General features: G+C 53.5%; 2 pseudogenes; one reads left to right on the top strand and one right to left on the bottom strand.

The window, feature by feature from the left end:
- Window positions 1-1,644: 1,644 nt before the first annotated feature.
- The window catches only part of LOC128845213 (zinc finger protein RFP-like), a 246,325-nt pseudogene continuing 221,005 nt past the window's right edge, over window positions 1,645-26,964 (bottom strand).
- LOC128845196 (putative lipoyltransferase 2, mitochondrial) lies at window positions 10,181-26,675 on the top strand (annotated as a pseudogene).

Below are 26,964 nucleotides of genomic sequence, written 5' to 3'. Positions count from 1 at the left end.
CAAACGACGTTATAGCGAAGCATTGCACAAATTTAAACGAGCATGTTTGTAATGGAGCAGGGATGTAAGATCGAAACAACATTAAGTGAGAGGACGTTAAGTGGGGAGTTACTGTATTACTTTTCAGAGGTGCAGTGTGAGCCCTGCAGGAGGCAGGTGCATGTGCCCTGCCTCCCAGAGGGAATCAGTCAAGACAAAAAGAAGTGAGAGAGAGAGAGAGAGAGAGAGAGGAGCTGCACGTTTGTGTAGTTGTGATGTTTCTGACACATGTACATTGTAACTGAACAACCCAGTTTGACAGTTTAATAATTACATTGTTAGGATAAATATTTTCAATTTCTTGAAATGATGCAGTTGAAATACAAGTGATGCTATATAGAGAAGATAAACTTTAATGTAGATATGAGTGAACAATCAAAAATAAATGTAAATAATTCCATTTATAAAAATATGGTTAGATGCTTGTTTTTGAAATACTGTTGAAATGGAAATTAAAATATTCTTGTATTTCAATCTTGCATAATTACATTTTCTAAATTAGAACAATTTCTCATTTTTGTTTCTCTCCATATTTTCCATTGAGGTTTCACAGGGGTAGAAATTCTGACAGGAGTGACTGATTCCCGTCCGTCACCGTCCGCTACCCCAGGACAGGGGACGGGGTAGTCTGAGGGGCAGCAACAACCACTAGCTGCCGCTCAGTATTTCTTACCAGTCTCGCCCTGCGCTGGGAGCCGTCTCACTGCACAAGTGAGGAGCAAGGGAATAGGGGGAGAAGCTGCCTGGGCTCCTTCCAGCAAGTGGGTTCCATACATCCAGCCTGGGCCCATTGGTCACATAGCCCTGGGGCTGGGCTCTCACTCCATGTCCCCTGGCCCAGCCACCAAATCCCCTTCCCCAGCTCTTCCCCACTCCCACCACACACACACACGCACGCAGAGCAGCCCGTACAGCAGGGCCCCGGCGCTCTCACTCCTGCCCCCTGGGACCGTTTCACTCCCCTCCGTGGGCAGAGACTCCCCCAGGGCCGGAAATGCCAGGACCTTCCTGTCGCTCACTGGCCCTGTCGCACTCACTGGGCTCCTCTTCCCCCCTCTGTCATTTCTGCCAGGGGCTTCCTCCTTGGGGCCTCTCTCCCCTCCCTCTTCTTGCATCCCCCCCCCCCATCTTCGTCCGGTGATCTGGGCTCTTCCCTTCCTGACCCTCAGCATCCACCCAACATTGCACCCACCCATCCACACCCCAGCCCCCACAGCCCAGCAGGCGGCTTCCCCCTTCTCTTCCCCTCTCGCCTCCCCCAGCTCACAGGCCTGGGGCTGGGAACTGAGAGGGGACGGGGAGGGGGGTCAGACAGGTGATGCCCTTTAGACGATCCCCCGGGAACAGGCCTGGGGGCTGGTCAGCGCTGGGAGGGCCAGTCTCTGCCGCGGGGTCACTGTCAGTGACACAGATTCCCTCCCGGGTTGCCAACTTTCTGACCAAACGAAACTGAACCCCCTTCTCTGAGGTCCCACCCCGCTCACTCCACCCCCCTCCCTCTGTCGCTTGCTCTCCCCCACCCTCACTCACTCGCTCATTTTCACTGGGCTGGAGAGGGTCTCTTTTCAACCAGGTGTATGGTTCCAAACCGGACACCTGGCCACCCTAATTCCCTGTGGCCTGAGCTGAGACCGGGCAGATTATCAGGGAAGCCACGTTTGTACCCTCAGCATTGAGACCAGGACAGAAACAAGGGCGGAGTGTCCCGGAGAAGGTGTCGGTGAAAGTGAAGAGAAGGGACCTGTCAGTCACATTGTAAAATGAGACCTCGCCTGCCTCATAGTCCAGGAAAATCCCCACCCGCCAGGGCCTGACGCTCACAGGGAGGGGGATCATGGAGGAGGTACAGGTCTTGTACCCTCCATCCCTCAGCCACACGACCCAGTATCCATTCCCAGGTGATGCTGTGACCAGCCCCTTCCTGCTCACATATTCCCTACAAACCCCCCGAGCCCATCTCGTCTTGTCTCCCACCTCCACCTCCCAGTAACGCCGCCCGCCCGCAAACCCCTCAGCACCCAGGACAATGGGACACGTACCAAATCTCTCAGGGTTGTCAGGCAGATCCTGGCATGTGTCTCCGTACCTCACATGTTTTCAATCCTCAGACAGGATGAGGTGGGGATTTGCCGTGTCTGGATCCAGAGTCACGTCCACTGGGGAGAGAGTCACAGAGTCAGTGCTGGGGGCAGGGGCCGGTCACTGGGATCAAAGGGAATTTAACCTGCATCCCCGTTAATCGCTGAGTGGGGAGGGGGGCTGTTGGCTGAGGGGAGTCAGGGCAGGGGGAGCGGGGCAGGGGTGGGAAGGTGTCAGCGGGGGAGGGGAGGGGACAGGCTGATGCTGCGAGAGGGAAGGGGAGGGGCAGATGATGGGGCAGAGGCACCTGGAGGGGCAGAGGGGGGCAGGCACAAGGGCAATGGGGGGTAAGAGGAGCAAGCACCAGGAGGACAGAGGGGGGTGAAGGGAGGGGCAGGTTCCAGGGGCTGCGGGGGATGAGGGGAGGGGTGGGCACCAGGGGAGAAGAAGGGGACAGACCCCAGGGGCACAGGGAAGCCAGGGAAGGGATGGGCACCAGGGGGCAGAGGGGTGTGAGGGAATGGGGGCGCTCCAATGGGGCAGGGGGGATCAAGGGGTCAGACAGGTGCTAGGGGTGTGGGGGATGAGGAGTGGGGCAGGTGCCAAGACAATGGGGGGGGAGTGAATGGGCAGCACCAGGGGGACAGAGTGAGGCAGGATCCGAGGGACAGAGGGGCTGGCTAGAGCAGGGGCAGTCATCAGTGGGCTGAGGAGGGCAAGAGGCGGGGCAGATGCCAGGGGGTTGGGGGGGTGAGGAGAGGAGCAAGTGCCAGGGGGCAGAGGGTGATGGGAAGGGGGGCACAGGGGAGGTAAGGAGGAAGAGGAGGGGCAGGCACCAGGGCCGTAGAGCATGAGTGAGGGGCAGGGGCTTGTGCCAAGGGAGAGAGAGAGACATGGGATGGGTGGGCACCAGGGCCAAAGAGGGTCAGGAGAAGGGGGGAGCTGCACTGGGGCACAGAGGGGGGAGAGGGAAGGGGCTCACACCAGGGGACACAAGGGATGAACAGAGGGGCAGGCACTAGGGAGGCAGAGGGGTAGTAGACGGAGAGGCTGCATCCAGGGTAAAAGGAGGTGTGGGGGGAAGGTGCAGGTGACAAGGGGAGTAAAAGGGGGGCAAGGGGTGGGGTAGACCCCAGGGGGCAACGGGGGAGTGAGGGAAGGGGTAGTCACCAGGAGGGACGGGGGGGTTGAGCAGAGGGGCAGATGCAAGGAAGGGAGAGAGGGGAAGGGCATGCCCCAGGGGGGCAGAGGGTTGCAGGAGAAATTCACAGCTGCTGAATGTACCAAGTGCCAGGCACCAGACCGCAGGGTTGGAATGGCCAATACCCCGGGCCCAGGAGCCCTGGCCCCAGAGGAGACCAGAATAGTTCAGCCAAGGGAGGCGCAAAGCAACAGGCAGATGGGGAGCAACAGTCTCAAGGCAGCCAAGCTGCAGGCAGCCAGGGTAGAAAATGAGCCAAAAGAGGAAAGTTACCCAGGAGCCAAAACGGGAAGGGCTTGAACAAGCCCTAGGCCTAGTGAAGGAGGGGCCCCAGAATGGGCTGCAGGATGTGAGTGGTGTGGCTGGGAAACTAGGGAAGGGTTTGCTGGGACTCAGGATCCTGCCACACCGGTCAGAAGGAAGAAAGTTGGAGAAGCTGGAACTGAGGGTCTGTCTGCATCAGAGCTGGGAGAGGCGATTCCCAGCTCATGTAGACGTACCTGCGCTAGCTCTGCTCAGGCCAGCATGCTGAAGGTAGCCGTGTAGCCTGGCTAGGAAGGGCAGCTCAGGACAGCTGGCTGAGTACGTACCAAGGGGGCTGGGGGGCGTTGTCCTCAGGCAGTGGCTGAAGCTGCCACCTGCGCTGCCCTAGCCACACGGCTATTGTTAGGAGCTGGCTCAGTTACGTCTACACGAGCTGGGAATCGCACCTCTTAGCTCAGATGTAGACGTTTCCTAAGACAGGAGAAGGAACAGCTCCTGGAACTAGTTACAGAACTAGACAGACTAAAGCTGATGGCTCAGGAGGGGGCCGAGGTGCAGGCTGAGGGCTCTGGTGAGTGCGATAAGAGAGAGCCCAGCAATACATCACCAGGAGGCTGCATTTACACAGGGGAGGGGAGTGATGCGGGGGGTGTCCTGGGAGGTTTTTTAGGGGAACAAGCTGATCACCCACTGAAGGGCTGGATGTCAATGGGCACAGATACAGAGGTGCTGGCTATAAGGGAAGCTGCCCTAGTGGCTGTGTCCTCTACAGGGACCCAGCAAACCCACCCACGAATGGCCTGGAGAGAGCGAGAAGAAAAGGTTGCTGCAGCCGAGGGGAGCAGGGCAGAGGGCCTCGCACAGCTGAACACCCCCAGGCCCAAAGGCTGAGCCCCAGCAGGGGCTAGAGGAGATGCGCTGACAAGGGACTGGATCTCAGCCCAAGCCATCCAGCGGAGCAGGAACTGGCCCGTCTCAGCACTGGAAGGTGACCGGGGGACAGCAGTGTTTGTTGTTGCAGAAAGAGCTAACTGAGCTCCAGAACCAGCTTAAGATCGAGTGTGGAACAAAGCTCGGCTCTGAGATGCATACGAAGCAGGAGAGCCCAGAGGTCTTGTAGAAAGAGATGAAATTATGCCAGAGAGAGCAGGCGCAGCGTCTCCACAAAACAGAGCCGCTGGGCAGCGAGCTACGCCAGCCGGCTGGAGACAAGGACAGCGCTGCGGTGGGTGCAGAGGTACAGGACCATCGTGTGGAAGATGGACTGTCTGATTCCACCTGCGGGAGGGAAAAGCCACCATAAAAACACACGTCCAGGAGGAAGTTGAAATAGAAAAGGAAAAGACTGGGGACCTCTCCCCCGAGAGACCTGAAAGAGCAACACAAACCCCAACCAGACTGAGGCTAAAACAAAGTCCATCCTGTCATGTGGACAGAATTGGATCTGAAATGGGCTCCCAGAGTTCATTTACTCAAGGTTGCAGGAATAAAAGCTACGCTCAGCAGTAATTAGAGAGGATAATAAGGAGCTATCTGAGTGAAACACAAACATCACTCGGGGGGGAGGGGAGGGGTGTGAGTGTCCTGGGGGTGGCTGTTGCAGGGACCTTGTGGCAGCCTGAGGCCAGTTACCAATTCTCGGGGAACGCTAACCTGTATTGTACTGTGCAGCCACGAGGTGGCGCTGTGTGTAACAGACCCCAGCCAGACCTAGCAGAGCATTACAGGGCCTTGTGATGGACACACCTGGTGTGTATCTGGCTGAGAGGGAAGCTCTGTAGACAGTGCGTATCTGCCATAGCAGGATGAGGGCAATGGTGGAAGCCGGGTGCTATTGCCTACCTCTGCTACGGCCAGAGGAGACTCTGACTTACAGAGTACAAGCTGTTCTGAACTACGCCAGGCTGAAGACTAGGGGGGATTTTGCCCACCACATGAACTACACAGGACTGTGGGGAACACAACTCCTGGTCTCTTCATTTTTTCACAATTCAGTGACAAGAATAAAAATATGGCCAAGGGCCCTGTAGGTTTCCTTGTGGCAGCCGGCCAGGAAGTGTCCCCTGGCTGCAGAACACAACCAAGTGTTAGCAACGGTCAAGCCTGCCTTTAGGAAGAGGTCGGCTTTGGGGGACCAGAGGAAGGGAGCTTATGGGGGCCGGCCCTTTAGGGGGAGTCAGGGCCCAGCCTACCTATGACAGGCTCCTGTAAGGGAGAACCAGCCAATCCAGCCCTACCTGAAAGTAATTAAATCCCTAGATGGCTGGTTGGCAGCTAAACAGCTAATGAGCCTGATAAAGGGTTACCCGGGCTCAGCTGAAGGGATCCCAGAAACAGGAAGCCGCTGAGGAGAGGGAACCCCAGGAGAGCTCCCAGAGCAAGGAGCCTGGAAGGGGTGAGCCTAAAGAGAGGAGCTGTTAGAGATGATATTGATAGAAACAGCAGCTGAATGAAGACAGAGCCCTGCACGTGAGGGCTGCAGGGAATAGAGGTACAGTCTGACCTGAACCCAGCTCTGGGAAGGAGGGCTGGGGGCTCCTGACTCAAGGAGAGTGAGGGCCTTGAGGTAAAGCCAGAGGCTGGAGCAGAGTGAAGGAAAAGATTTTATTTTGGGGTTTAATTGAACTCAGAGTGGACCCCAGCAGGGGACTTTTGTCTCAGAGCTTTTGGACTGTGTGGAGCAGTTTAAGGAGTGCTGAAGAGGGTAAACTGAGGCGGGGCCACCCAGAGCCAGCTGAGGGGGAGCTTTGGGGTGCCACACCATGATGAGTCTGCACAAGTGCCCCCCCTTTAACAGAACTGCTGCCCGTTCCCCATGGGGACAAAGCCTCCCTCTCTCCGGTCTGTCTGCGTGGGCCCAATGGAGCCTGCGTCCCTGAGTGTGAACCTGGAGCAGCTGAGCACAGGGTGGTGCCTCCCACCTGACTCCTGGCCTCCCCATCCCAGCTTCCTGGCGGTTCCCTCTTCCCTGCAGCCTGTGGCTGTCTGAGCCTGCTCCCTCTGGCTGCCCATGCCCTGCCCTGCCCTGGAGGTCCTGAGCCCCCTGATGGCTGGATGCTGAACTGGGATGGCCCAGGGCCCAGCACGGCACCAGCAGGGTCACTACAATACTGTCAGACCCAGCCGGACAGGCATCAGGGTGCACTGGGATCCTGGCACCAGCTCAGCATTTGCGGGGCCTGCTCCACACTCAGACCGGGAGCCCTCCGGGGCCGGCAGCCCCTTGTTCTGTCTCTGCAGCGCCTGGCGCACTCGTGGGCGTGATACCAATAATAACACTCACTGCCCAGCCCCTAAGGGCTGCGTGACAGTGCAGGGCCTTCCCCATTGCACACGGGGACCCTGAGGTGCAGGGAGGCCTGGTTACTGCCCCACATATTCACCCAGTGACTCCCCCGAGCTGCTGGACGCAGGTCCCAGGGATCAGAGCGCGGGCAGTCGAGTGGCACTGACCGGTCGGGGGCTGGTGGGGTGGGTGGAAGGAAAGGGTTAATCCCAGCGTGGTGGCACTTTGCTGCATGGCCCTGCCTGGTCTCTGCCCTCTGGGTGCAGCACAGGGCTTGTGTCTCTGAGCAGATCCCTGCCCCCTCGCCCGGCCATTTGCCCCAGACACAGAGAATCCAGGTGCCGAGGGAAGGAGCAGCCGCAGCAGCGCCGCATTGGCCCTGGCACGGGCTGAACCTGCGAGTGCAGAGAAAGAGGCAGCGGCAGAGAGGGGGGCTCAGCCAGGCAAACAGCAGGGTCCCCACCTGCAGGGCAGGGGTCAGCGCTGGGACAACAGGCCGGGCTGGGTCAGGGGCTGGGAGCTCTGGCAGCGAGCGCAGTACCAGCACCAATCAGGGCCAGCTCTAGGTTTTTTGCCACCCCAAGAAAAAAAAATTTTGGCTGCCCCCCGTCCCAGCCCTAGGCGCCTTGCTGCACCCCCCGCCGCCCCAGCCCTGGGCTCTCCCCTCTTTCCCCCCACCTGCACCCTCCTTCATCCACAGCCTTGGGTCACTGGTAACTCACTCCCAGGGCAGGTCATTCAGCAGGAATTTTAGATGTGCACAGAACACAGACAGGATTGGTTCCCATATGGTTACAGAAGTGCAGTGAAGTGGAACAATTTTCAGCTTGTGTGATTGGAGGATATCTAGATGCAAATTATAAGACTGTCCTCCATAAATGAGGAAAAGTTGAGGTGCCTTTATTATTCTTTTGTTCCTCTCTTTCTTTCTATGGGGAATTTGCCAATGCGATATCACTGTCTTCCTTTTAAACAAACAAACAAAAGGCAATGGCTGTTGACAATAGCAATTCCAGTCCTAATAACCCCTAGGAAGCATTTCTTGCTCAATTTTATCCTACCTTTTCTATAGCAAGTTACAGTGGATCAGTACATTTGATTTGGGAGAAATGAAGAAACAGCCGCCCAAGCTGAGCTTGAGCACTCCTGAATTTTGAGGTGTTCAAATCTGGAAGGCAGGTGCTGGGGCGGGGGAGGGGGGGACTGTGGCTCCGCAGGGGAACACGCTGGTCTGAGTGGTACGATAAGGGGGTTGGAGAAGGGGTAGGCGGTTCCGGGTGAGCAATCAAGGGACAGGGAGCAGAGGCGGTTGGATGGGGCGGAGGTTCGGGGTGGCAGTCAGGGGCAGGGAGAAGGGGAGGTTAGATGGGTCAGGGGTTCGGGGGGGCAGTCAGGGGCAGGGAGAAGGGGGGTTAGATAGGTCAGGGGTTCGGGGGGGCAGTCAGGGGCAGGGAGAAGGGGGGTTAGATAGGTCAGGGGTTGGGGGGGCAGTCTGGGGACAGGCAGCAGTTGGATAGGCATGGGAGTCCCAGGGGTTTGTCACGGGACAGGTAGGAGGTGGGGTCCTAGGGGGGAAGTTGGGGGGGTCTCAGGAGGGGGCAGTTGGGGATAAGGAGAAGGGAGGCTTAGATGGGGGTGGGGTCCCGGGAGGGGGCAATCAGGGGACAAGGAGCAGCGACGCTTAGATAGGGGGTGGGGTCCTGGGGGGCAGTTGGGGCAGGGGTCCCAGGAGGGGGTGATCAGGGGACAAGGAGCAGGGGGGTTGGATGGGTCGGTGTTTCTGTGGGGGGTAGTCAGAGGGGGTGGATGGGGGCAGGGTGGGGCAGGGTGGGGCTACCCTCCCTCCCCGTGGAGTGTCCTATTTTTTGAATGTTAAAATATGGAATCCCTACTCACAATGCAACTCTCCATTCACTGCAGGCTGCAGCATGAGGTCTCAGCTTCCTCACTCCCTCCCCCTCTTTCCTGTTGCTAGTGGCCAAGGGAATGCTGGGAAACATAGTTCTTTCCCTGCTCCTCTATAGGCAGGGAGCTAACCAAGGAACTACAGCTCCCAGGGCCCCCTGTTGGCTCTCACCTCCCATTCTGGATCCCTGCCGCTCCTGCAAATGGGCTGCCCCAAGCACGTGCTTGATTTGCTGGTGCCTAGAGCCGCCCCTGGAGACCCTGGGCCTGGCCAGCGCGTCTCCCAGGACCTGGGGCCCTGCCCAGAAGGGAGCCCAGGTTGCAGGCACCACTGGGGGGGTGGTGCCAGGAGCAGCTGCAGGGAGTGAATCTCTTCCAAGGTTGGGGGCTGGAGTCATTGATACAGAATTGACCACAGTTACCTGCGAATCCTCGGGCTCTTCTGAGTCCTGGAACAACCAGCAGAGAAAGAGAGGTGAGAATTCACACAGCAGAGTCACCCGGAGCGGGGATCAGGTACGTACACTGCCCCTCCCCACAGCACCTGGCTCTGCACCATCTCACAACAGACCAGGGCTCAACAGGCTCCGACTCCCCCTCGGCTTTTCTGTCCCATGTTTCCCGGCTGGGTTTCTCCCCCGTGCAGATCCCGTCACACCCGCCCAGCCCAGGGGCTGCTCCAGACAGGGGAACAGGCTCCCAGCAGCTGTCGTGCCCTGCCCTAGCACAGCGACCCAGGAGTCTCCCCTCTCTCTGCAGCCAGCCCCTCTGGAAGGAGAGAGAGAGAGAGTAATTAGCCACAACCCCTGTCTCACCACTACTAGAGCCACAGCTCTTTCAAGCTGATACAATATCCCAGCGCAGGCTGTCGACCAAGGCAAAAGGAGGGAGCTTCTCCTAGATATTTAGGCACCTAGAGATGCAGGTAGTCACTGAGTGGGATTTTCAAATGTGCTGAAGCAGGTTAGGCAAGTCCATAGGAGTAGGAGCTTTGGAGGTTCCCACCAGACACCTAAATAACTTTGAAAGTCTGGCCCAAGGTGCTCAAACATGAGGGCCCTGATGCTCAGCTGGTGTCAGTCAGGGAGGCGGGAATCCGGCCCTGAGTCTGTGATAACGTCTCACGTTAACCAAGAGCATCAGCCCCTGCGCTCAGATAACCAGGGAGAGAGCGGGAGGCAGCGCTGGGCACACAGATTCATGATTATGAATTATCTGCTCTCCTGAAATCTTCCCCTTTGGGCTCTGCTCTGAGCAGCCAGGGAAGCTGGGACCCCCAGGGCTCACCCGGGATCTGGGCCCCTCTGAGCTGGGCAGTCACAGTGCTCTGAATTAAGCTCCGATCCACGAGTAATATGGGCCCAACCTGCTGGGCCAAATCCCTTCCCCTGCCCTGCTCCAATACAATGAGAGACAAACCCCCAGCAGCGCCCCTTACCCTGGAATCCCGTAACAGCCTCCTGGAGATTGTTCTCTCGCGGGAAATCCCGGATTCTCTTTTCCAGCTCAGGGAACTCGGGCGCTGGATGCGGTGACGTCGCCTTCTCGCCCCTGCAGAGACGTGTGTTTATTCCTCCCCCTCGTCAGCCCTAAGTTCCTGCCCCCCAGAGCCAGATGGGGAGCGGGTAGGAGCTGGGCCACAGGCAGGGCTAACGAGGCTATGGCCTCTGCTGCCCAGGGAATTTAGTGGCTGCACCATCTGCCGGGGCCGGCCTGGGGATTGAGGGCCTCTCTCCATCCAGAGAGAAAACCCAGCCTGGGCAGGGCCAGCCCCGGCTCCCCTCACACCCGGCCAGTCCCACGTTCCCACCAGGGCCTGGAGGGGCCGATCCCAGGGTTGAGAGAGGGACCCATTCTCCAGGCCCAGCCTCTCCTCAGCTTCTCCTCTCAGCCTTCAAGGGGCCTGTCATTCCCCATGGGGTGGGGGGCTCTGGGACGGGGACTCTGCCTCACTCGGCCCTGGGCTGGGACACTCGTCTCTCTCCCCACAGGCCCCTGGGCCCCATCACATGGGACAGGCTTTGGGTCATGACAGAGCTGGGGCCAGGTCCCAGCTGGGCCCTTGGGATGACAGGCCCCCAGCCCCATGAATAATCACCCAAGCCAGCCTGGTCCCAGGGAGGGGTCTCCAGCCAGAGCTGTAGGGCAATCCCCTCCCCTGGGTGGGTCACACAGACACAGCGGCTGCAGCCCCAGGGCAATGGGGACGGAGGGGGGCTGGATCCAGAGGGTGAGACCCTCCCATAGTTGGATAATTTTAGAATGAGTTCCCTGCAAAGCTGCACTGCAAGCCATGACTGTTTTCTCCATACGCACAACCACCCTCCCCCCGATCCCGACACTCACCATGACTGGGGTGCTTGCGGAGCTGTGTGCCTGCCCAGAGCCAGTGATAAAGTGATTGCTACTAGCTGCAAAAGGCCCTTGTTAACAAAATGTTTCAATCGTTCGCTGGAATGTAAGAACATAAGAATGGCCATACTGGGTCAGACCAAAGGTCCATCTAGCCCAGTATCCTGTCTTCCGACAGTGGCCAGTACCAGGTGCCCCAGAGGGAATGAACAGAACAGGTAAACATCAAGTGATCCATCCCCTGTAACAATCCCTCTTCTATGTATTGTCCACAGCAGCCGAGACCTCGAGGAACGCACCACGCACCCCTGCCGACCGGCTTTGGCAGATAAGGAAGAAGCCAAGACCCAGCAAAGAAGATATGTTCAGAGAGGTGCCGCAGCGCGATGAGAGACAGACTACGGAACACAAAGAGTGCTGGGAAGCCGAAAGACAGGACAGAAAAGAGAATGCAGCATTTGCTAGGCAAGTGACAGAGTGGATGATAAAAGTTATGGAGGATCAGACACAGATGCTCAAGTCTTTAATACATCTGCAGACTGAACAGATCTGGGGTCGACCTCCACTGCAGCATGTGCACATGCACAATTCTTTGCCAACCCCCCCCCCCCCCCCCACGCCCACACATTCCTTTTCACATCACAGTGCTCCTCAGTTTCCCCATCACTCCACCCCCTCTCACAGCTTGGACAATGAGGGTTGGTGCTCAATACACTTGTGAGGTTTTAACAATAAATAAAGGAAAAGGTTTCTAATGGGACAATGTTTTTATTCTGTGTTCTACAAAATAGTGCACTTATTGCTATACGATCGGGAACAGGCTTCTAAAGCATTTTCTCACATGGATCTTGGGCCCCAAAATTTAACATGGATGCCCCAGGGAAGCACCTCCACGGCAGACATGTGTTAGTGCCCCTCATTGTCAAAGTGGTTCCTCAAAGCCTCTCTGATGTTAATAGCCGCCCTCTGGGCTCCTCTGACAGCCCTAGCATCTGGCTGCTGAAACTGTGCAGCCAAGCGCTCTGCCTCAGTGCTCCACACCTCAGCAAACATTTCACCCTTAGATTCACACCGATTATGCAAAGTGCAGCACGCGGCTATGACCACAGGAATATTATCCTCAGTAAGGTCTACCTGCCACAGAGACACCTCCAGCGAGCTTTCAGATGGCCAAAGACACATTCAACTATCATGCATCATCTGCTCCGCTCCTTGCTGCTGTCCAGGGGCCCTGTGTAAGGTTTCATGAGCCAGGGCTGTAAGGGGTAAGCCGGGTCTCCCAGGATTACTATGCGCATTTCCACATCCCCCACTGTGATCTTCTGGTCTGGAAAGAAAGTCCCCGCCTGCAGCTTTCTGTACAGGCCACTGTTCCTGAAGATACGAGCGTCATGCACCTTTCCAGACCAGCCTGCATTGATGTCTCTGAAACGCCCACGGTGATCCACAGACGCCTGCAACATCACGGAGAAGTATCCCTTCCTACTGATGTATTCAGAGGGAAGGTGATCTTGCGCTAAAATTGTAATGTGTGCGCCATCAATCGTCCCGCCACAGTTAGGGAAACCCATCTCTGCAAAGCCAGACACTATTTCATGTACATTTCCCAGAGTCACAGTCCTCTGCAGCAGCATGCGATTTATTGCCCTGCACAGGTGGAGGAAGACAGCCCCAGCAGTGGACTTCCACACTCCAAATTGATTTGCAACTGACCGGTAGTTGTCTGGATTCCCCAGCTTCCATACAGCGATTGCAACATGCTTCTCTACTGAAAGGGCAGCTCTCATTCCGGTGTCCTTGCGCCGCCGGTCAGGGGCCAGCTCAGCACATAGCTCCAGGAAGGTTGCTTTACACATCCTAAAGTTCTGTACTCACTGGTCATCAACCCACACCTGCATGACAATGCGATCCCACCAACCAGGCCTTGTTTCCCTAGCCCAAAAGCGACGGTCTATCGTATGCAGCTGCTCTGTGAATGCCAAAAGCATTGATAAGTTACTGCTGTCCATATCACACTCGGGCGCCTGCAATTCCTTCTCTGTCAGTAACTTTGCGAGTAACGGTACTGCCATGTGCAATGTCCTCACGACAGCTAACAGCCCATAGGAGAGAAGTGCGGGATCCATCCTCTCTCACTGCAGATGCTGTCGCGCGCTTGCAAAGACTGATAGTAGGAAAAACGGCACAAAAGGAAGCCGGAAACCATTGGAGGGCTGGGACACAAAGCAGTGCATGATGGGACATTTTGCACATCCCAGGATGCACCTCGCTCCGTTTCCGCCTTCCCACAACACCTAGCGACAGATGGTGTCACCAGGCACTGTGGGATACACACTCACAGTGCATTGCTCATCTTGTCAACAATGGTGCCCTGAATGTGGACACGATCTGTTGACAAAGGGAGCAAAACTCCCATCGTTTTGTACATATAGTTGGATTATGTTTTCAAATGTGCATTACTTTGGAAGCATCAGGATCTGAGATAGTAAGTGCAGAGAAATATGGGGGATATATTTATTCTCTTTATAAAGCACTATCCCCATTTATGGTGCTATACAAAGTCGACAAAACATGTCCCCAATCCCCACTTACGGTGCTATATAAAAATATTAAATAACAAACCCCCAGCCCGAAGACTGGAATAGACCTCGTTAATTACATTGGAAAAAGGCATTTTTAAAAGCTACATGTCATCAGTGCAAATGTCTGTGGGAAGGGGAGGCTCAGGGAACTGGTAATGAGATACAGAGCCTTTCACCTGCAGGTTTTGGATCTAAACCTCACTCTGGTCTGTAGTGTGGCTTATGGTAAATTAGTTTGGTGGGTCTCACTCTAGTTCCATGCAGACAGGTGCACCTATCACAAAAACACCACCACAGTTAGCATTAATCAGTACCCTGGACGGCTTTTGGATATGGAAAGTGAATTCCCCTCTGACTCCACAGCAGGTGACTCTTGGTCATTGTTGAGACACATTGACAGGGCTGTGGGCGGGGGGTGGGGTGGCTTGCTCTTTGAAGTTGATCCACTATTTGGCGAATAAAGAGATTACTTCAGTCTCCAAGGCAGTGAACCTCATGCCCGCTCAGAATGAAATTCATAAAAAGCCCGATCCTGTGAGATGCTGAATGTCCTCAGATCCCATTGGCTTGAATGTGATTTAAGGCAGCTTGGCAGCTTGCTGGATTGGGCCCTAATGGAATCAAAAGTCTGCTGGGGTGGTGATGGCAGCAAAGAAAAATAAGGAAATTCACTCCACAGGCTGACCTCCAATCCCCAGCCACAGCAGGGAATTTCCTTAACTACTTCCTTAATACACCCTGCTGTGCGTGCAGCCTGGAGGTCAGCCTTAACTGTGGATATCCTTGTGTTTCTTTGCTTCTGTCACAGCCTCAGGAATGTAGTTTTGGGTCAATGAATATGCTGTACATAATGGTTTTGGCTCTAATCACAACTCACCAGGACCCTTAAGATGTTCTATGCATTCAGTCCGGATGGTTATTTCTAATTGCCGTAGGTAGTTCAATATTTGCCAAGCACTAATCCACAAAGGCATTTAACCTTTGTGGAGCTGGGCCTAAATCTATAGAGAAAAATATGAATTTTCAAAGCAGTGTTTGGAACTAGCTGTCAGCATCTTCAGTATCTCCATGAATGGAGATGGGGTCCTTCACAGAGAAGTGCCATTCTGCTGGGACTTCACAGGCCATCACACTGTAACCAGTTCCTGAGTTTGGAGACAGGAAGTGCACCACAGTGCATGAAATCATGAGAGAAGCTGGACACGGTCACAGTTGTAAGGTGTGTTAAAGGAATCTCACAGTCCAAGGTTATTAATACAAAACCTTTCATGCTTCCAACATGCTAGGAAAAAAAGATGAAGACGCTCTGGTTGGCGAAATAAACGTCAACTGTAACTCGTTCAGGCAAGGATCCTTTTCCTGTTCTGTGTTTGTACAGCACCTAGCATAATGGGGCCCAGTCCAGGTCTGGGGCTACTACAATACAAACAATAAAAACAGTAATAAAGAGACGGATGAAGCAATTGGAATCTCTGCCAGGCTTGGAATGTGGCACAAAGGGGGCCCTTTGAGTGCAGGGAGTCAAGAAGTCACAACACTTCTCAGATGTGATGTTCTTAAAAGGAGATTTGGATTCTTCTTAAAAGGCTCAGTTTAGGTCTGTCATTGACCTCAATGGAGCCAGGATTTCACCCTTTGAGTCTCATTTAGTAGCTGTATAAAATGAGGAGGATACCTGCTTTACAAAGCTGGCCTATATTAATGTTTGTTCTCATTGCTGTGACCCTTGTCCTCCCTCTCCTGCTCCTTCCTACTTGTTATACCTTCCTACTTCGTTATATACTCTGTGGATCCATGTCTTGAATTTGATGGCAAGCTCCTCAGGGCAAGGACTTCTACTTCCGGTAAAGTGCCTAGCACAATGGGACGCTGCTATTTTAATAAAAAACAATTATAGAGGTTTCAAGAGGCACGGTTGTTTGTAAAGTGCGTTGTGATACTCAGATGAAGGCACTATGGCCAGGGTTCTCAAACTGGGGGTCGGGACCCCTCAGGGGGTCATGAGATTATTACCTGGGGGGTAGTGAGCTGTCAGCCTCCAATCCAAGCCCCGCCTTGCCTCCAGCATTTATAATGGTGTTAAATATATAAAAACAGGTTTTTAATTTATATGGGGGGTCGCACTTACAGGCTTGCTATGTGAAAGGAGTCACCAGTACAAAAGTTTGAGAATCACTGCACTACGGTAATAACATTGTGTGCTTCTGTTGTGGCAGACTGACAAGATCCTGTAATATCCTGAACAAACTTTATGGAATTAAGCTAAACTTTACTGAATTAAACTAAACCTTACTGGATTAGGGTAAATACCTTTGTACATTGCATTAAAAATGCAATTGTGTATATGTTATTGTGGCATTGTATGTATCTTCTCTAGTAGCAGGAGGATACTAATGAACTTCCTCCTTACCAACCCTTTGAAACCACCCCCCCTGCAGACATATGCCTATCCTAGTTCAAACTGGATTCTCCAGGGACCAAGAGACAAGGAGAAATCTTTTGGATAAATGATCTGGGTTTAAATGGACTCAGGGTCTTCTTCCTGATCCAGCAAACAGATGTGACCTTTGGTCCACAGAGGGTCCCAATCCTCAATGTAGGGTTGGAAGGATAGGGCCTGCCAGAATGCATGTTAGCATGTGTATAGGTTGAGGTTCTGTTCTCGTTTTTAATGTTTTCACTGTCGTGCTTTTTACCTTATATCTGCAACAACTCTCTGTTATCAGTATCTGAAGAGAAAACAAGCAAGTCTATTTAGTCTCTGCAGTGAAGGCAGAGAACTGTGCAGCAGAGCCATACCCTGCTCAGATGGGACTGAGACGCAGGCAACAGTCTGGGGAAGCCGAGAGTGAGTGCCCTTGCTGGACCTCAGGGGAGGGGGAGAAATACAGGTGCAGTTACCCTGAATGGTGAGTCATGTTCTGGAAAAATGCAACACTGTACGCACTCTTTACAAAAATTATTATGCCCTTATATCTGGAGAAACATTGAGCCATCTATTGCTGTGTTCCATGCAAATTCTCCATATCCTCTCGGCTTCAAAAGCCGGATATTGACAGTAAATATTGTAAGTATACGACCAAGCTAATTCTTGGCTTCTTATTTACAAAGGATCCCAGACCTATTACATACCATTTTCCTGATCTTACGCATGCACCACCACAGCAAGCCAAAAAGGAAGAGCATTTGGCTTTGATGTCCAGCAAAAATTTGATGATTAATCACAAAAAAGGAAATAACTTGATATACATACAGACAGACACACACAAAATCTTGGCACAATATGCAAATCTCTTCTGCTAAGGGCAGACACAGCAAGCCAGATTCTGATCTCAGGCCTGGTCTACACTAGAAAATTAATTTAGTTTAACTACTTTGGTCTGGGGATTGAAAAATCCACGACCTTGAGCAGCGTTGTTAAGCTGACCTAAATCACCCCGTGTAGACAGTGCGACGTTGATGGAAGAATTCTTCTGTTGATCTATCTTCCGCCTCGGGGGGAGGTGGATTACCTACACTGACGGGAAGGGCTTTTCCCATTTACGTACCTAGCATCTACAGTGAAGCGCTATAGCCTCAGTTGCAGTAGTGTAAATCCAGAGTAACTCCACTGAAGTCAATTAGTGAGATCAGGAATTGGTAATAAAGAGAGCAGTGCTGAACTAAACTGGATCCTGAACTGAATGGAGGCAAGCCAGTGCAGTTGTTTAAAGAAACTGGCTAAATGTGGTCGAGCGTGACCTGGCACAGTACGACTGTGTTTATTTGACGGTGCTTTTTCCCAGGCTACACTAATCTTGTAGACCTTTGTTACCTTTACTCCTTTTCAACAAAGGAGTAGGTAAACAGAAGAAAGTGCCTCTTATCATTCACTTCTGCCTTTCTTGTAATTTCTCCAGTACAACAGTAACCCCACTGTAGTACTTGCAAAAAGGCTGTTGGCTGAGGTGAGAGCTAATTTGTTTAGAATTACTAAGAGTAGATATCCAGAAAATAAGATTTGTGATAAAGTCAGAGTTTACTAATGCAGTTGATAGCTCTATAAACACTAAATGCATGAATTGTAACTTTTATATGATTAATCTAATTGATCATTTGAAGCAACAGCTTTACAAGAGCTCACTGGGTACAGTTTATTTTGTTTTTAATGATTGACTCATTTAGCAGTTCGGTGACATTTGAATATTTTATAGAATAGTACTTAAAAGCTAAGATTGGATCATTTGGTTATTCTCTAAAGGCCCGACATGGTTAATTTCAACCCACTCAGGATCTTAGTCCTGATTTTTAAAACAAACCATAATTAAAACTATTTACTCTTATTGGAAAAAGGCAAATATAGTGCCCATCTTTAAAAAAGGGAAGAAGGAGAACCCAGGGGACTACAGACCGGTCAAGGAAACCATTTTGAAGCCCTTGGAGGAGAGGAAGGTGATCAGGAACAGTCACTATGGATTCACCAAGGGCAAGTCATGCCTGACCAACCTGATTGCCTTCTATGATGAGATAACTGGCTCTGTGGATATAGGGAAAGCGGTGGACGTGATATATCTTGACTTTAGCAAAACTTTTGGTACGGTCTCCCACAGTATTCTTGCCAGCAGTTAAAAAAGTATGAATTGGATGAATGGACTATAAGGTGGATAGAAAGCTGGCTACATTGTCGGGCTCAATGGGTAGTGATCAACGGCTCGATGTCTAGTTGGCAGCTGGTATCAAGCGGAGTGCCCCAGGGGTCGGACCTGGGGCCGGTTTTGTTCAACATCTTTATTAATGATCTGGATGATGGGATGAACTGCACCCTCAGGAAGTTCATAGATGACACTAAGCTGGGGGGAGAGGTAGATACGCGGGAGGCTAGGGATAGGGTCCAGAGTGACCTAGACAAATTGGAGGATTGGGCCAAAAGAAATCTGATGAGGTTCAACAAGGACAAGTGCAGAGTCCTGCACTTAGGACGGAAGAATCCCATGCACTGGTTCAGGCTGGGACCGACTGGCTAAGCAGTAGTTCTGCAGAAAAGGACCTGGGGATTACAGTGGATGAGAAGCTGGATATGAGTCAGCAGTGTGCCCTTGTTGCCAAGAAGGCTAACGGCATATTGGGCTGCAATAGTAGGAGCATTGCCAGCAGATCAAGGGAAGTGATTATTCCCCTCTATTCGGCCCTGGTGAGGCCACACCTGGAGTACTGCATCCAGTTTTGGGCCCCCCACTACAGAAAGGATGTGGACAAATTGGAGAGAGTCCAGCGGAGGGCAACGAAAATTATCAGGGGGGCTGAGGCACATGACTTACGAGGAAGAGAACTGGGGTTGTTTAGAAGAGAAGAGTGAGGGGGGATTTGATAGCTTTCAACTACCTGAAGTGGGGTTACAAGGAGGATGGAGTTGCAGGGGGGAGGTCTAGGTTGGATATTAGGAAGCATTATTTCACTAGGAGGGTGGTGAAGCACTGGAATGGGTTACCTAGGGAGGTGGTAGAATCTCCATCCTTAGAGGTTTTTAAGGCCCGTCTTGACAAAGCCCTGGCTGGGATGATTTAGTTGGTGTTGGTCCTGCTTTGAGCAGGGGGTTGGACTAGATGACCTCCTGAGGTCTCTTCCAATCCTAATCTTCTATGATTCACAATAATCATTTGTAAATTTAACTACAATATAATTCTAGACTTGATTTTGTTATTAAAATTCTTTAGCTCCATTTTGTACAAATGGGTTTGTTATTATAAGGCTGCTCATGAGTGCTGGGGAGTTTTGCTCTGGTTTTATTATGGCAGGGTTACTCATCACAGGTTGCTATGTTCCTGGAGCGTGCTTGTGAATGCTGGGTAAGGGGAACACTGGAGTGTTGCTGTAGAGTTGTTGCTGTGAGATGAGCTGCTTGCAGTTTTGTTTTTGTTTAAGAAAAAACTCAAACAATATATTTTGCTGCCTTCTAAAAAAAAAAAACATTAACTAAGCTATACTAAATGTCATGTGGGGAATATACCCTCTCAGGCTGGGAAGCTCCTTTCCTTACTTCTGGCTGAAATGAAACCTACATTTCACGGGGCTTACAATTGCACAAGTCACAGGCCCTGCACTGTGCCAACAGCAGTCTGTGCTGCTAGCACGGTCATAACCTGACACATGTGCCATGCACCCACTAGTTGTGCCTGCTGGGATTGCTCTTAGGATTTGCTGGCCATTCTCTGTACTGTTCTAATGTGCAATGGAGCACAGAACAGGGGCTGTGCACTGTATAAGAATCTCCAGGGCAGCTCGCTCCCAGTAGGAGTTGTGGAACTTCATGAGTTTTAAGACAGAGCTGGACAAATTTATGAGTGCAATTGTCTGACAGGGTTGCTTCTGATGGTAAGGGGCAGGGCTCACTTCCAGTTTATGTTTCCTTCATCAGGGTTTCAGCCAACCACCTGTAGGGATCAAAAGGGGATTATTTTTCTCCCCCACCCAATGTATTCTGTTTTGGGTTTTTTTTATTGTTTTGTTTATTTGTTTTTGTCTCCTTCCTCTGAAACACCAGAGATGGCCTGGGCTGGAAATGGACACTGGATAAGGAGGGCCAGGGCTCTGAGGTGGGCGGCACCAAGCACGCTCTCTCAGGTGCTATTCTTGCTCACATGCTCAGGGACTGATTGCCATACGTGGGATAGGGAAGGAATTTTTCCACAGGTCAGTCTGGCAGTGACCTTGAGGGGTTTTCATCTTCCCCTGCAGCGTGGAATGAGGGTCACTTGCCAAAGTTATATCTGGGTCTATCTCACTTAATCATGTCCCTGCCATTGCAGGGGCCTCAGGCACTGATGCATCTTGGTCCCTTGTATTGTCTCCCTGTGGCACATAACAGTCTAGTCTCCAGTGGGCTGGAATACTTCGGTTTAATTTGGGTTGCTGGGTTAGTATACGCGTGCTGGGTGGTGTTGGTGGCCTGTGATATACAGGGGGGTCACACTAGATGATCTGATGGTCCCTTCTGGCCTTAATCTCTATGACTCTAACTCACCAGAGTCAGTTAAAAGGACATTACATGTAAACCACTGGAAAGCATCAATTCCACTTAAATTAAATAATAAGAGAGGTGATGCAATGGTGGGGAAAGCAAAGCTTCATCTGTTGATGGGTCACACACTTGGCATATAGGCATGGGGCTAAGAGCACGGAATAACCCACTACATTTTACCTAACTTCACCCCACCCCACCTCCTGCTCCCCCCACCTCCTGCTCCCCCCCCAGACTCCCACCCCTGCCCTCCTTATGCATCAGATCCCTATTCTATGTGAAATCAACCTGTCACGGACTCACAGATCGTGCCCACTCTTGGCCCTGTGCGGTCCCTGGGAGGAACCCCCTTCAGTGTGCCAGCTCTTGTCGGGGGTCCACTCTCTCTCAGGGGTTAAGCCCCTCCACCTCCTGGAGCCGCACCTCTTGGAGCCTTAGCACACCTGTTTCTTGCTGTGAGCCCCCTCAGGGAGTCCATTCGCTCTGGAACCCCAGGGCCTCCACTCCCCAAAGGGAATAATGTAACCCTGTTCTCTAGACTGGAGTGACACTCAGCCAGTGTAAAACAGGAAGGTTTATTGAGCGTCTGAACATAGCACAGGAAACTCTTAGGGCCCTCGAGCCTGGCTTCCCTCAGCACAGCACATCCAAGTCTCCCCTGCATCCAGGTGGGCTCTGCCTGCTCTCCCTCTCCAGCCCAGAGCCCTCCTGCTTCCCAGATGGGCATCTGATATCACCACCCTCAAGCCCCGCCTCTGTTCATTGTCTTCTCTCCAGGTAAACAGGGTCGCCTGGGCCTCCTCTCCTCTCTTCCGTCCTCTGGCAACCTCTGCCTGGAATCGGCTTGTTAGGTCATCGGGGGTCCTCTCTTTACAGCCCATTGTCCTCCCACTGGCCAGAACTGGCTGCGACTCCTGAGCTGGGCCTCTGGGTCACCAGGTCGCCAGTCGCTGGGGTATCCATTCTCCAGGCCATTGGCTGGTGTCCCAAGTTCCCTAGCTGGTCCTCTGTAACAACAAACTCCCTCTCCCATCACCTCGTTAAACCAGTAACACCCAGGGAAACTGAGTCCCGCCCCCTCTGCATGCAAACCATTGGAAAAACAAGAAAAAAACAAGACAATTCCCCCACTTCATCACACAACCCCAACGTTGATTCCCCGTCCCACCCTATCCCCAGCTTCACCTAATCTCTACTCTCACCCTACCCTTCCTCTGTCCCCTACCGCATCCCACACCCCACCCCAACCCCTCACCCACCTGACCCAACTCACAGCCCATCCCAGCCTAACCTCAGCTCCACCCCCTGCCCCCTACCCCACCACCGACTCCACCTCAGCGCCATCTCTGAACACTACCCCACCCTACCTTCCCCTGCTTCTGACCCCACCCCCAGATCCACCTGGCCCTACCCCACCCTGCCTTCCACTACCCCACCTCTGACCCCATCCCACCCTGCCTTCCCCCGCCTCCACCCCAGTGCCATCTCTGACCCCTACCCCACCCTGCCTCCCCTACCCCACCTCTGACCCCTACCTCACCCTGCCTTCCACTACCCCACCTCTGAGCCCTATCTCACCCTGCCTTCCCCCCGCCTCCACCCCAGTGCCATCTCTGAACCCTACCCCACCCTACCTTCCCCCGCCTCTGAGCCCTACCCCACCCTGCCTTCCACTACCCCACCTCTGAGCCCTCTCACCCTGCCTTCCCCCAGCCTCCACCCCAGTGCCATCTCTGACCCCTACCCCACCCTGCCTTCCCCCGCCTCTGAGCCCTACCCCACACTGCCTCCCCTACCCCACCTCTGACCCCTACCTCACCCTGCCTTCCCCCAGCCTCCACCCCAGGGCCATCTCTGACCCCTACCTCACCCTACCTTCCCCCGCCTCTGAGCCCTACCTCACCCTGCCTTCCCCCAGCCTCCACCCCAGTGCCATCTCTGATCCCTACCTCACCCTGCCTTCCCCCAGCCTCCACCTCAGTGCCATCTCTGACCCCTACCTCACCCTGCCTTCCCCTACCCCATCTCTGACCCCTACCTCACCCTGCCTTCCCCCGCCTCTGAGCCCTACCCCACCCTGCCTTTCCCCGCCTCTGAGCCCTACCCCACACTCCCCTACCCCACTCCCAGCCCCGCCTCGAGTCGCCCGCCGCCCCGCGCTCCCCCAGGCAGCCAGGCAGGCATTCTGACCGGCAGTGGCGGGGCGATGCGGGCCCGGCCGGCTGCCCTACGTGGAGTCGCTGGCGGCGCAGGAGCGCTGCGTGGGGCCGGGCGCGGCGGGCTGGCTGCTGCTCTCCGAGCCGGCGGGGCCCGTGTACACACGCGGGCTGCGGGGTGGCCCCGACCCGGCGGGCGAGGAGCGGCGGCTGCGGGCGCTGGGCGCTGCTCACCTTCCACGGCCCGGGCCAGCTGCTGGCTTACCCGGGGCTGGACCCGCAGCGCCTCGGCCTCTGCCGCCGCCTGGGCCTGCCCGCCCCGCGCGCCCTGCCCCTGCCCTCCACCGGCGTGTGGCTGTGGGGCCGCCAGCTCTGCGCCGGGCCGGGATCCGGGGGGAGGCAGGGGGCTGGGAGAAGTGCGGGGTTCGGGGGGTCCCGGGGAAGGAAGGGAGTGAGGAGGTAACGGGGGGGGGGGGGCTCGGGGTCCCTGGGGAGGAGGCAAGAAGAGGGGTGCAGGGGAAATGGGGGGCAGGAGAGAGGTGGGGGTTGGGGTATGTGGGGGGCTCAGGGTCCCTGGGGAGGAGGCAAGAAGAGGGGTGGGGGGCAGGAGAGAGGTGGGGGTTGGGGGCTCAGGGTCCCTGGGGAGGAGGCAAGAAGAGGGGTGCAGGGGAAATGGGGGGCAGGAGAGAGGTGGGGGTTGGGGTATGTGGGGGGCTCAGGGTCCCTGGGGAGGAGGCAAGAAGAGGGGTGGGGGGCAGGAGAGGGGTGGGGTTAGTGGGGGGCTTGGGGGGTCCCGGGGCAGGAAGGGAGTGAGGGGGGCCCGGGGGGGGGCTCGGGGTCCCTGGGGAGGAGGCAAGAAGAGGGGTGCAGGGGAAATGGGGGGCAGGAGAGAGGTGGGGGTTGGGTGATGTAGTTGGCTCCGGGTCCCTGGGGAGGAGGCAGGAAGAGGAGTGGGAGTAAAATGGGGGGCAGGAGAGAGGTGGGGGTTGGGGTATGTTGGGGGCTCAGGGTCCCTGGGAAGGAGACAAGAAGAGGGGTGCAGGGGAAATGGGGGGCAGGAGAGAGGTGGGGGTTGGGGTATGTGGGGGGCTCAGGGTCCCTGGGGAGGAGGCAAGAAGAGGGGTGGGGGGCAGGAGAGGGGTGGGGGTCTCGGGGGGTCCCGGGGCAGGAAGGGAGTGAGGGCGGCACGGGGGGGGGGCTCGGGGTCCCTGGGGAGGAGGCAAGAAGAGGGGTGCAGAAGAAGAGGGGTGCAGGGGAAATGAGGGGCAGGAGAGAGGTGGGGGTTGGGTGATGTAGTTGGCTCCGGGTCCCTGGGGAGGAGGCAGGAAGAGGAGTGAGGGTAAAATGGGGGACAGGAGAGAGGTGGGGGTTGGGGTATGTGGGGGGCTCAGGGTCCCTGGGGAGGAGGCAGGAAGAGGAGTGGGGGTAAAATGGGAGGCAGGAGAGAGGTGGGGGTTGGGGTATGTTGGGGGCTCAGGGTCCCTGGGGAGGAGACAGGAAGAGGGGTGCAGGGGAAATGGGGGTAGCAGTCGGGGGATGCAGGGGTTCAGGGGGGTCCCTGAGGAGAAGGCAGGAGGTCATGGGGGGCAGCAGAGAAGTAGAGGATCAGGGGACAAGTGGAGACTTGGGGAGCTCCTGGGAAGTTGGCAGGAGATGGGGCTGAGCAGCCTTGAGTGAGTTAAGAGTAGTTTCAGGGTTTGCACCCGCCCAAGTGCCCCACCAGTGTTCGTGGTTTTATGATCACAAGCCCTGATGCAGCAATGAACCGCACAGACTCCAGTGGGGCTCAGCACGGATGTAGGGATCCACCCATGGGGTTTTCAGTGCAGGATCAAGGCCATGCTTTTCTGCTTCGCCTGGTCTGCGCTAATGAGTCTTACTGGCATTGTTGTGTTGGTTTGGGGTGTGATTTTTACTAACGTAGATATGCCAGTAAAGCGGTAGTATAGACACAGTTATAACAGTGTTTATACTGGTATCGTTCATCCCGGTCAGGGAAATCCAATAAGCACTTCTATACCAATATAAATATATCCACACTAGAGGTTTTTGACAGTATAGCTCCTAGCGTAGACCTGGTCTACCCTTAAAATTTTTGCCAGTGTAGCTATATTATCAAGCGTGGAAAAAACCACACCCCATAACTGACCTGATGGTGTTGGCAAAAGCACAAGTGTAGATGCAGTTATACAAGCAAAACCATGCTTTTGCTGATATCGTTTATTTCATTTAGGGAACTGATATAAGTTATACCAGCAAATGCACTCTTCCTGGTACAAACGGCACCTCCACTAAGATGGTTTGCTGGTATAGTTACACTGGCAGATCCTTTTCTAGCAGAGACAAGGCCGTAGCGTAGCCTTTATTAAACTGCTTCTCCTTTCATGTGCTGCTGTCTGAAAGATCCATGGAAAATAGCAGGTAGAGTGTGACCTGATTATACATGGAGTGTGGCTAAAGGCAGTCCACATACTGAAATAATAGAGATCCCCCTGCACGCTAATCTCAATTCTAATAATCTTAGGGGTTACTTGTAAATCACTGGAACTACATTTTTATGCCTCAGTCCTGGAAAGATTTCTGCACGTGTGTACCATTACTCACGTGTGTAATCTCATTGGATTATCTGACTAAAATTGTGCACATGTGTAAATCTTTCAGGATGTGGGCCTTAATAATTCCTGGAAATTTTCTGCTACTGAAAAGCTCTATGATTCTCTAAAAACAATGGTCACAGTACAGTAGTGTAGAATCCCAGCTCTCCTGTTGTGCAGTGCAAAGCAGGAAAATCAGGGATCTACTATGTATGACTGTGAACATGCACATCATGCTGTCCTTTGTCCTCATTCGCTACCAGAGCCAATCCTGCTAATAGGCAGGATTTGCCCGGTTAACAAGCAGATATTTACAAGAATTTCACTTCCTCATGAGGGACTGCACACCATGCCTGCATGTCTCTGCAATAACAATGAACCCAGTGCCCTGGGCTAGATTTGTATTATATTAGAGCCTGGGAACCCCAGTCACAAATACAGTGCAGACAGGCATGTCTCTGCCCCCAAAGAACTTACAGTTGAAGTGTAAGATGAGATAACAGATGGTGGGGGAGTACAAGGAAACATTGAGACCGTATTGGTGAACGTGATAAGCTATGGTCTCAGCGCCCTCGCTGCTGATAAGCACTACAGCATTGGTGCCTCATCAGCTGGGCAACTTATGTGGTAAGGTGGATAGGAGTCTTAGTGTGAAGGGGATATTTAACCATTGGAACAACTTGCCAAGGGCTGTAGTGGATTGTCCATCACTGGTAATTTTTAAATCAGGATTGGATGTTTTTCTGAAAGATCTGCTCTAGGGGTTATTTGGGGGAAGTTCTGTAGCTTGTGTTATACAAGTCAGGCTAGATGATCACGATGGTCCCTTCTGGCCTTGGAATCTGACATTTAAGATGACTTCGGGGGAGGGGTGGTGTGTGGTACATAGCACTGAACGAGGTGACATGTATGTTTTGCTTTTCAGGTGTCCATTGTGGAAGGCATATAACCTCTCATGGGCTGGCGCTGAACTGCTGCACAGATCTTACGTGGTTTGATCACATTGTTCCTTGTGGACTCGAAGGGATGGGTGTCACCTCCCTGAGCGAAGAACTCCAGAGACATGTCACAGTTGATGAAATCACTGAGCCTTTTCTGGACGCTTTTGAAGAAGTGTTTCAGTGCTTCCCATGAGGAATCTATTGGATAAAGAGCTCCGAGTGCCTCACTTACCTGTGGAAATGTGAATATTTCTTTAGTGCTTTCATGGTGTTACTAGAAATCCAGCTTGCTTGTTCCATCTTCCTATCAGCAATTAAATAAGTGTAACAAACTGTACTTCTCGCATTTGAAACATATTTCTTGCTTTTGTAAAAATGAGCTGCTGTGTCTTTAAGTATACATGGGTCTTTAAAAAAAACAACGAGGAGTACTTGTGGCACCTTAGAGACTAACAAATTTATTTGGGCATGAGCTTTCATGGGCTAAAACCCACTTCATCAGATGCATGGAGTGGAAAATACAGTAGGCAGAATATATACACAGAACATGAAAGGATGGGAGTTGCCT

Source organism: Malaclemys terrapin, chromosome 11 (assembly GCF_027887155.1).
Source record: "Malaclemys terrapin pileata isolate rMalTer1 chromosome 11, rMalTer1.hap1, whole genome shotgun sequence".
In the NCBI taxonomy this organism is placed as follows: Eukaryota; Metazoa; Chordata; order Testudines; family Emydidae; genus Malaclemys; species Malaclemys terrapin.
This window is presented reverse-complemented; position numbering and strand designations above follow the sequence as displayed.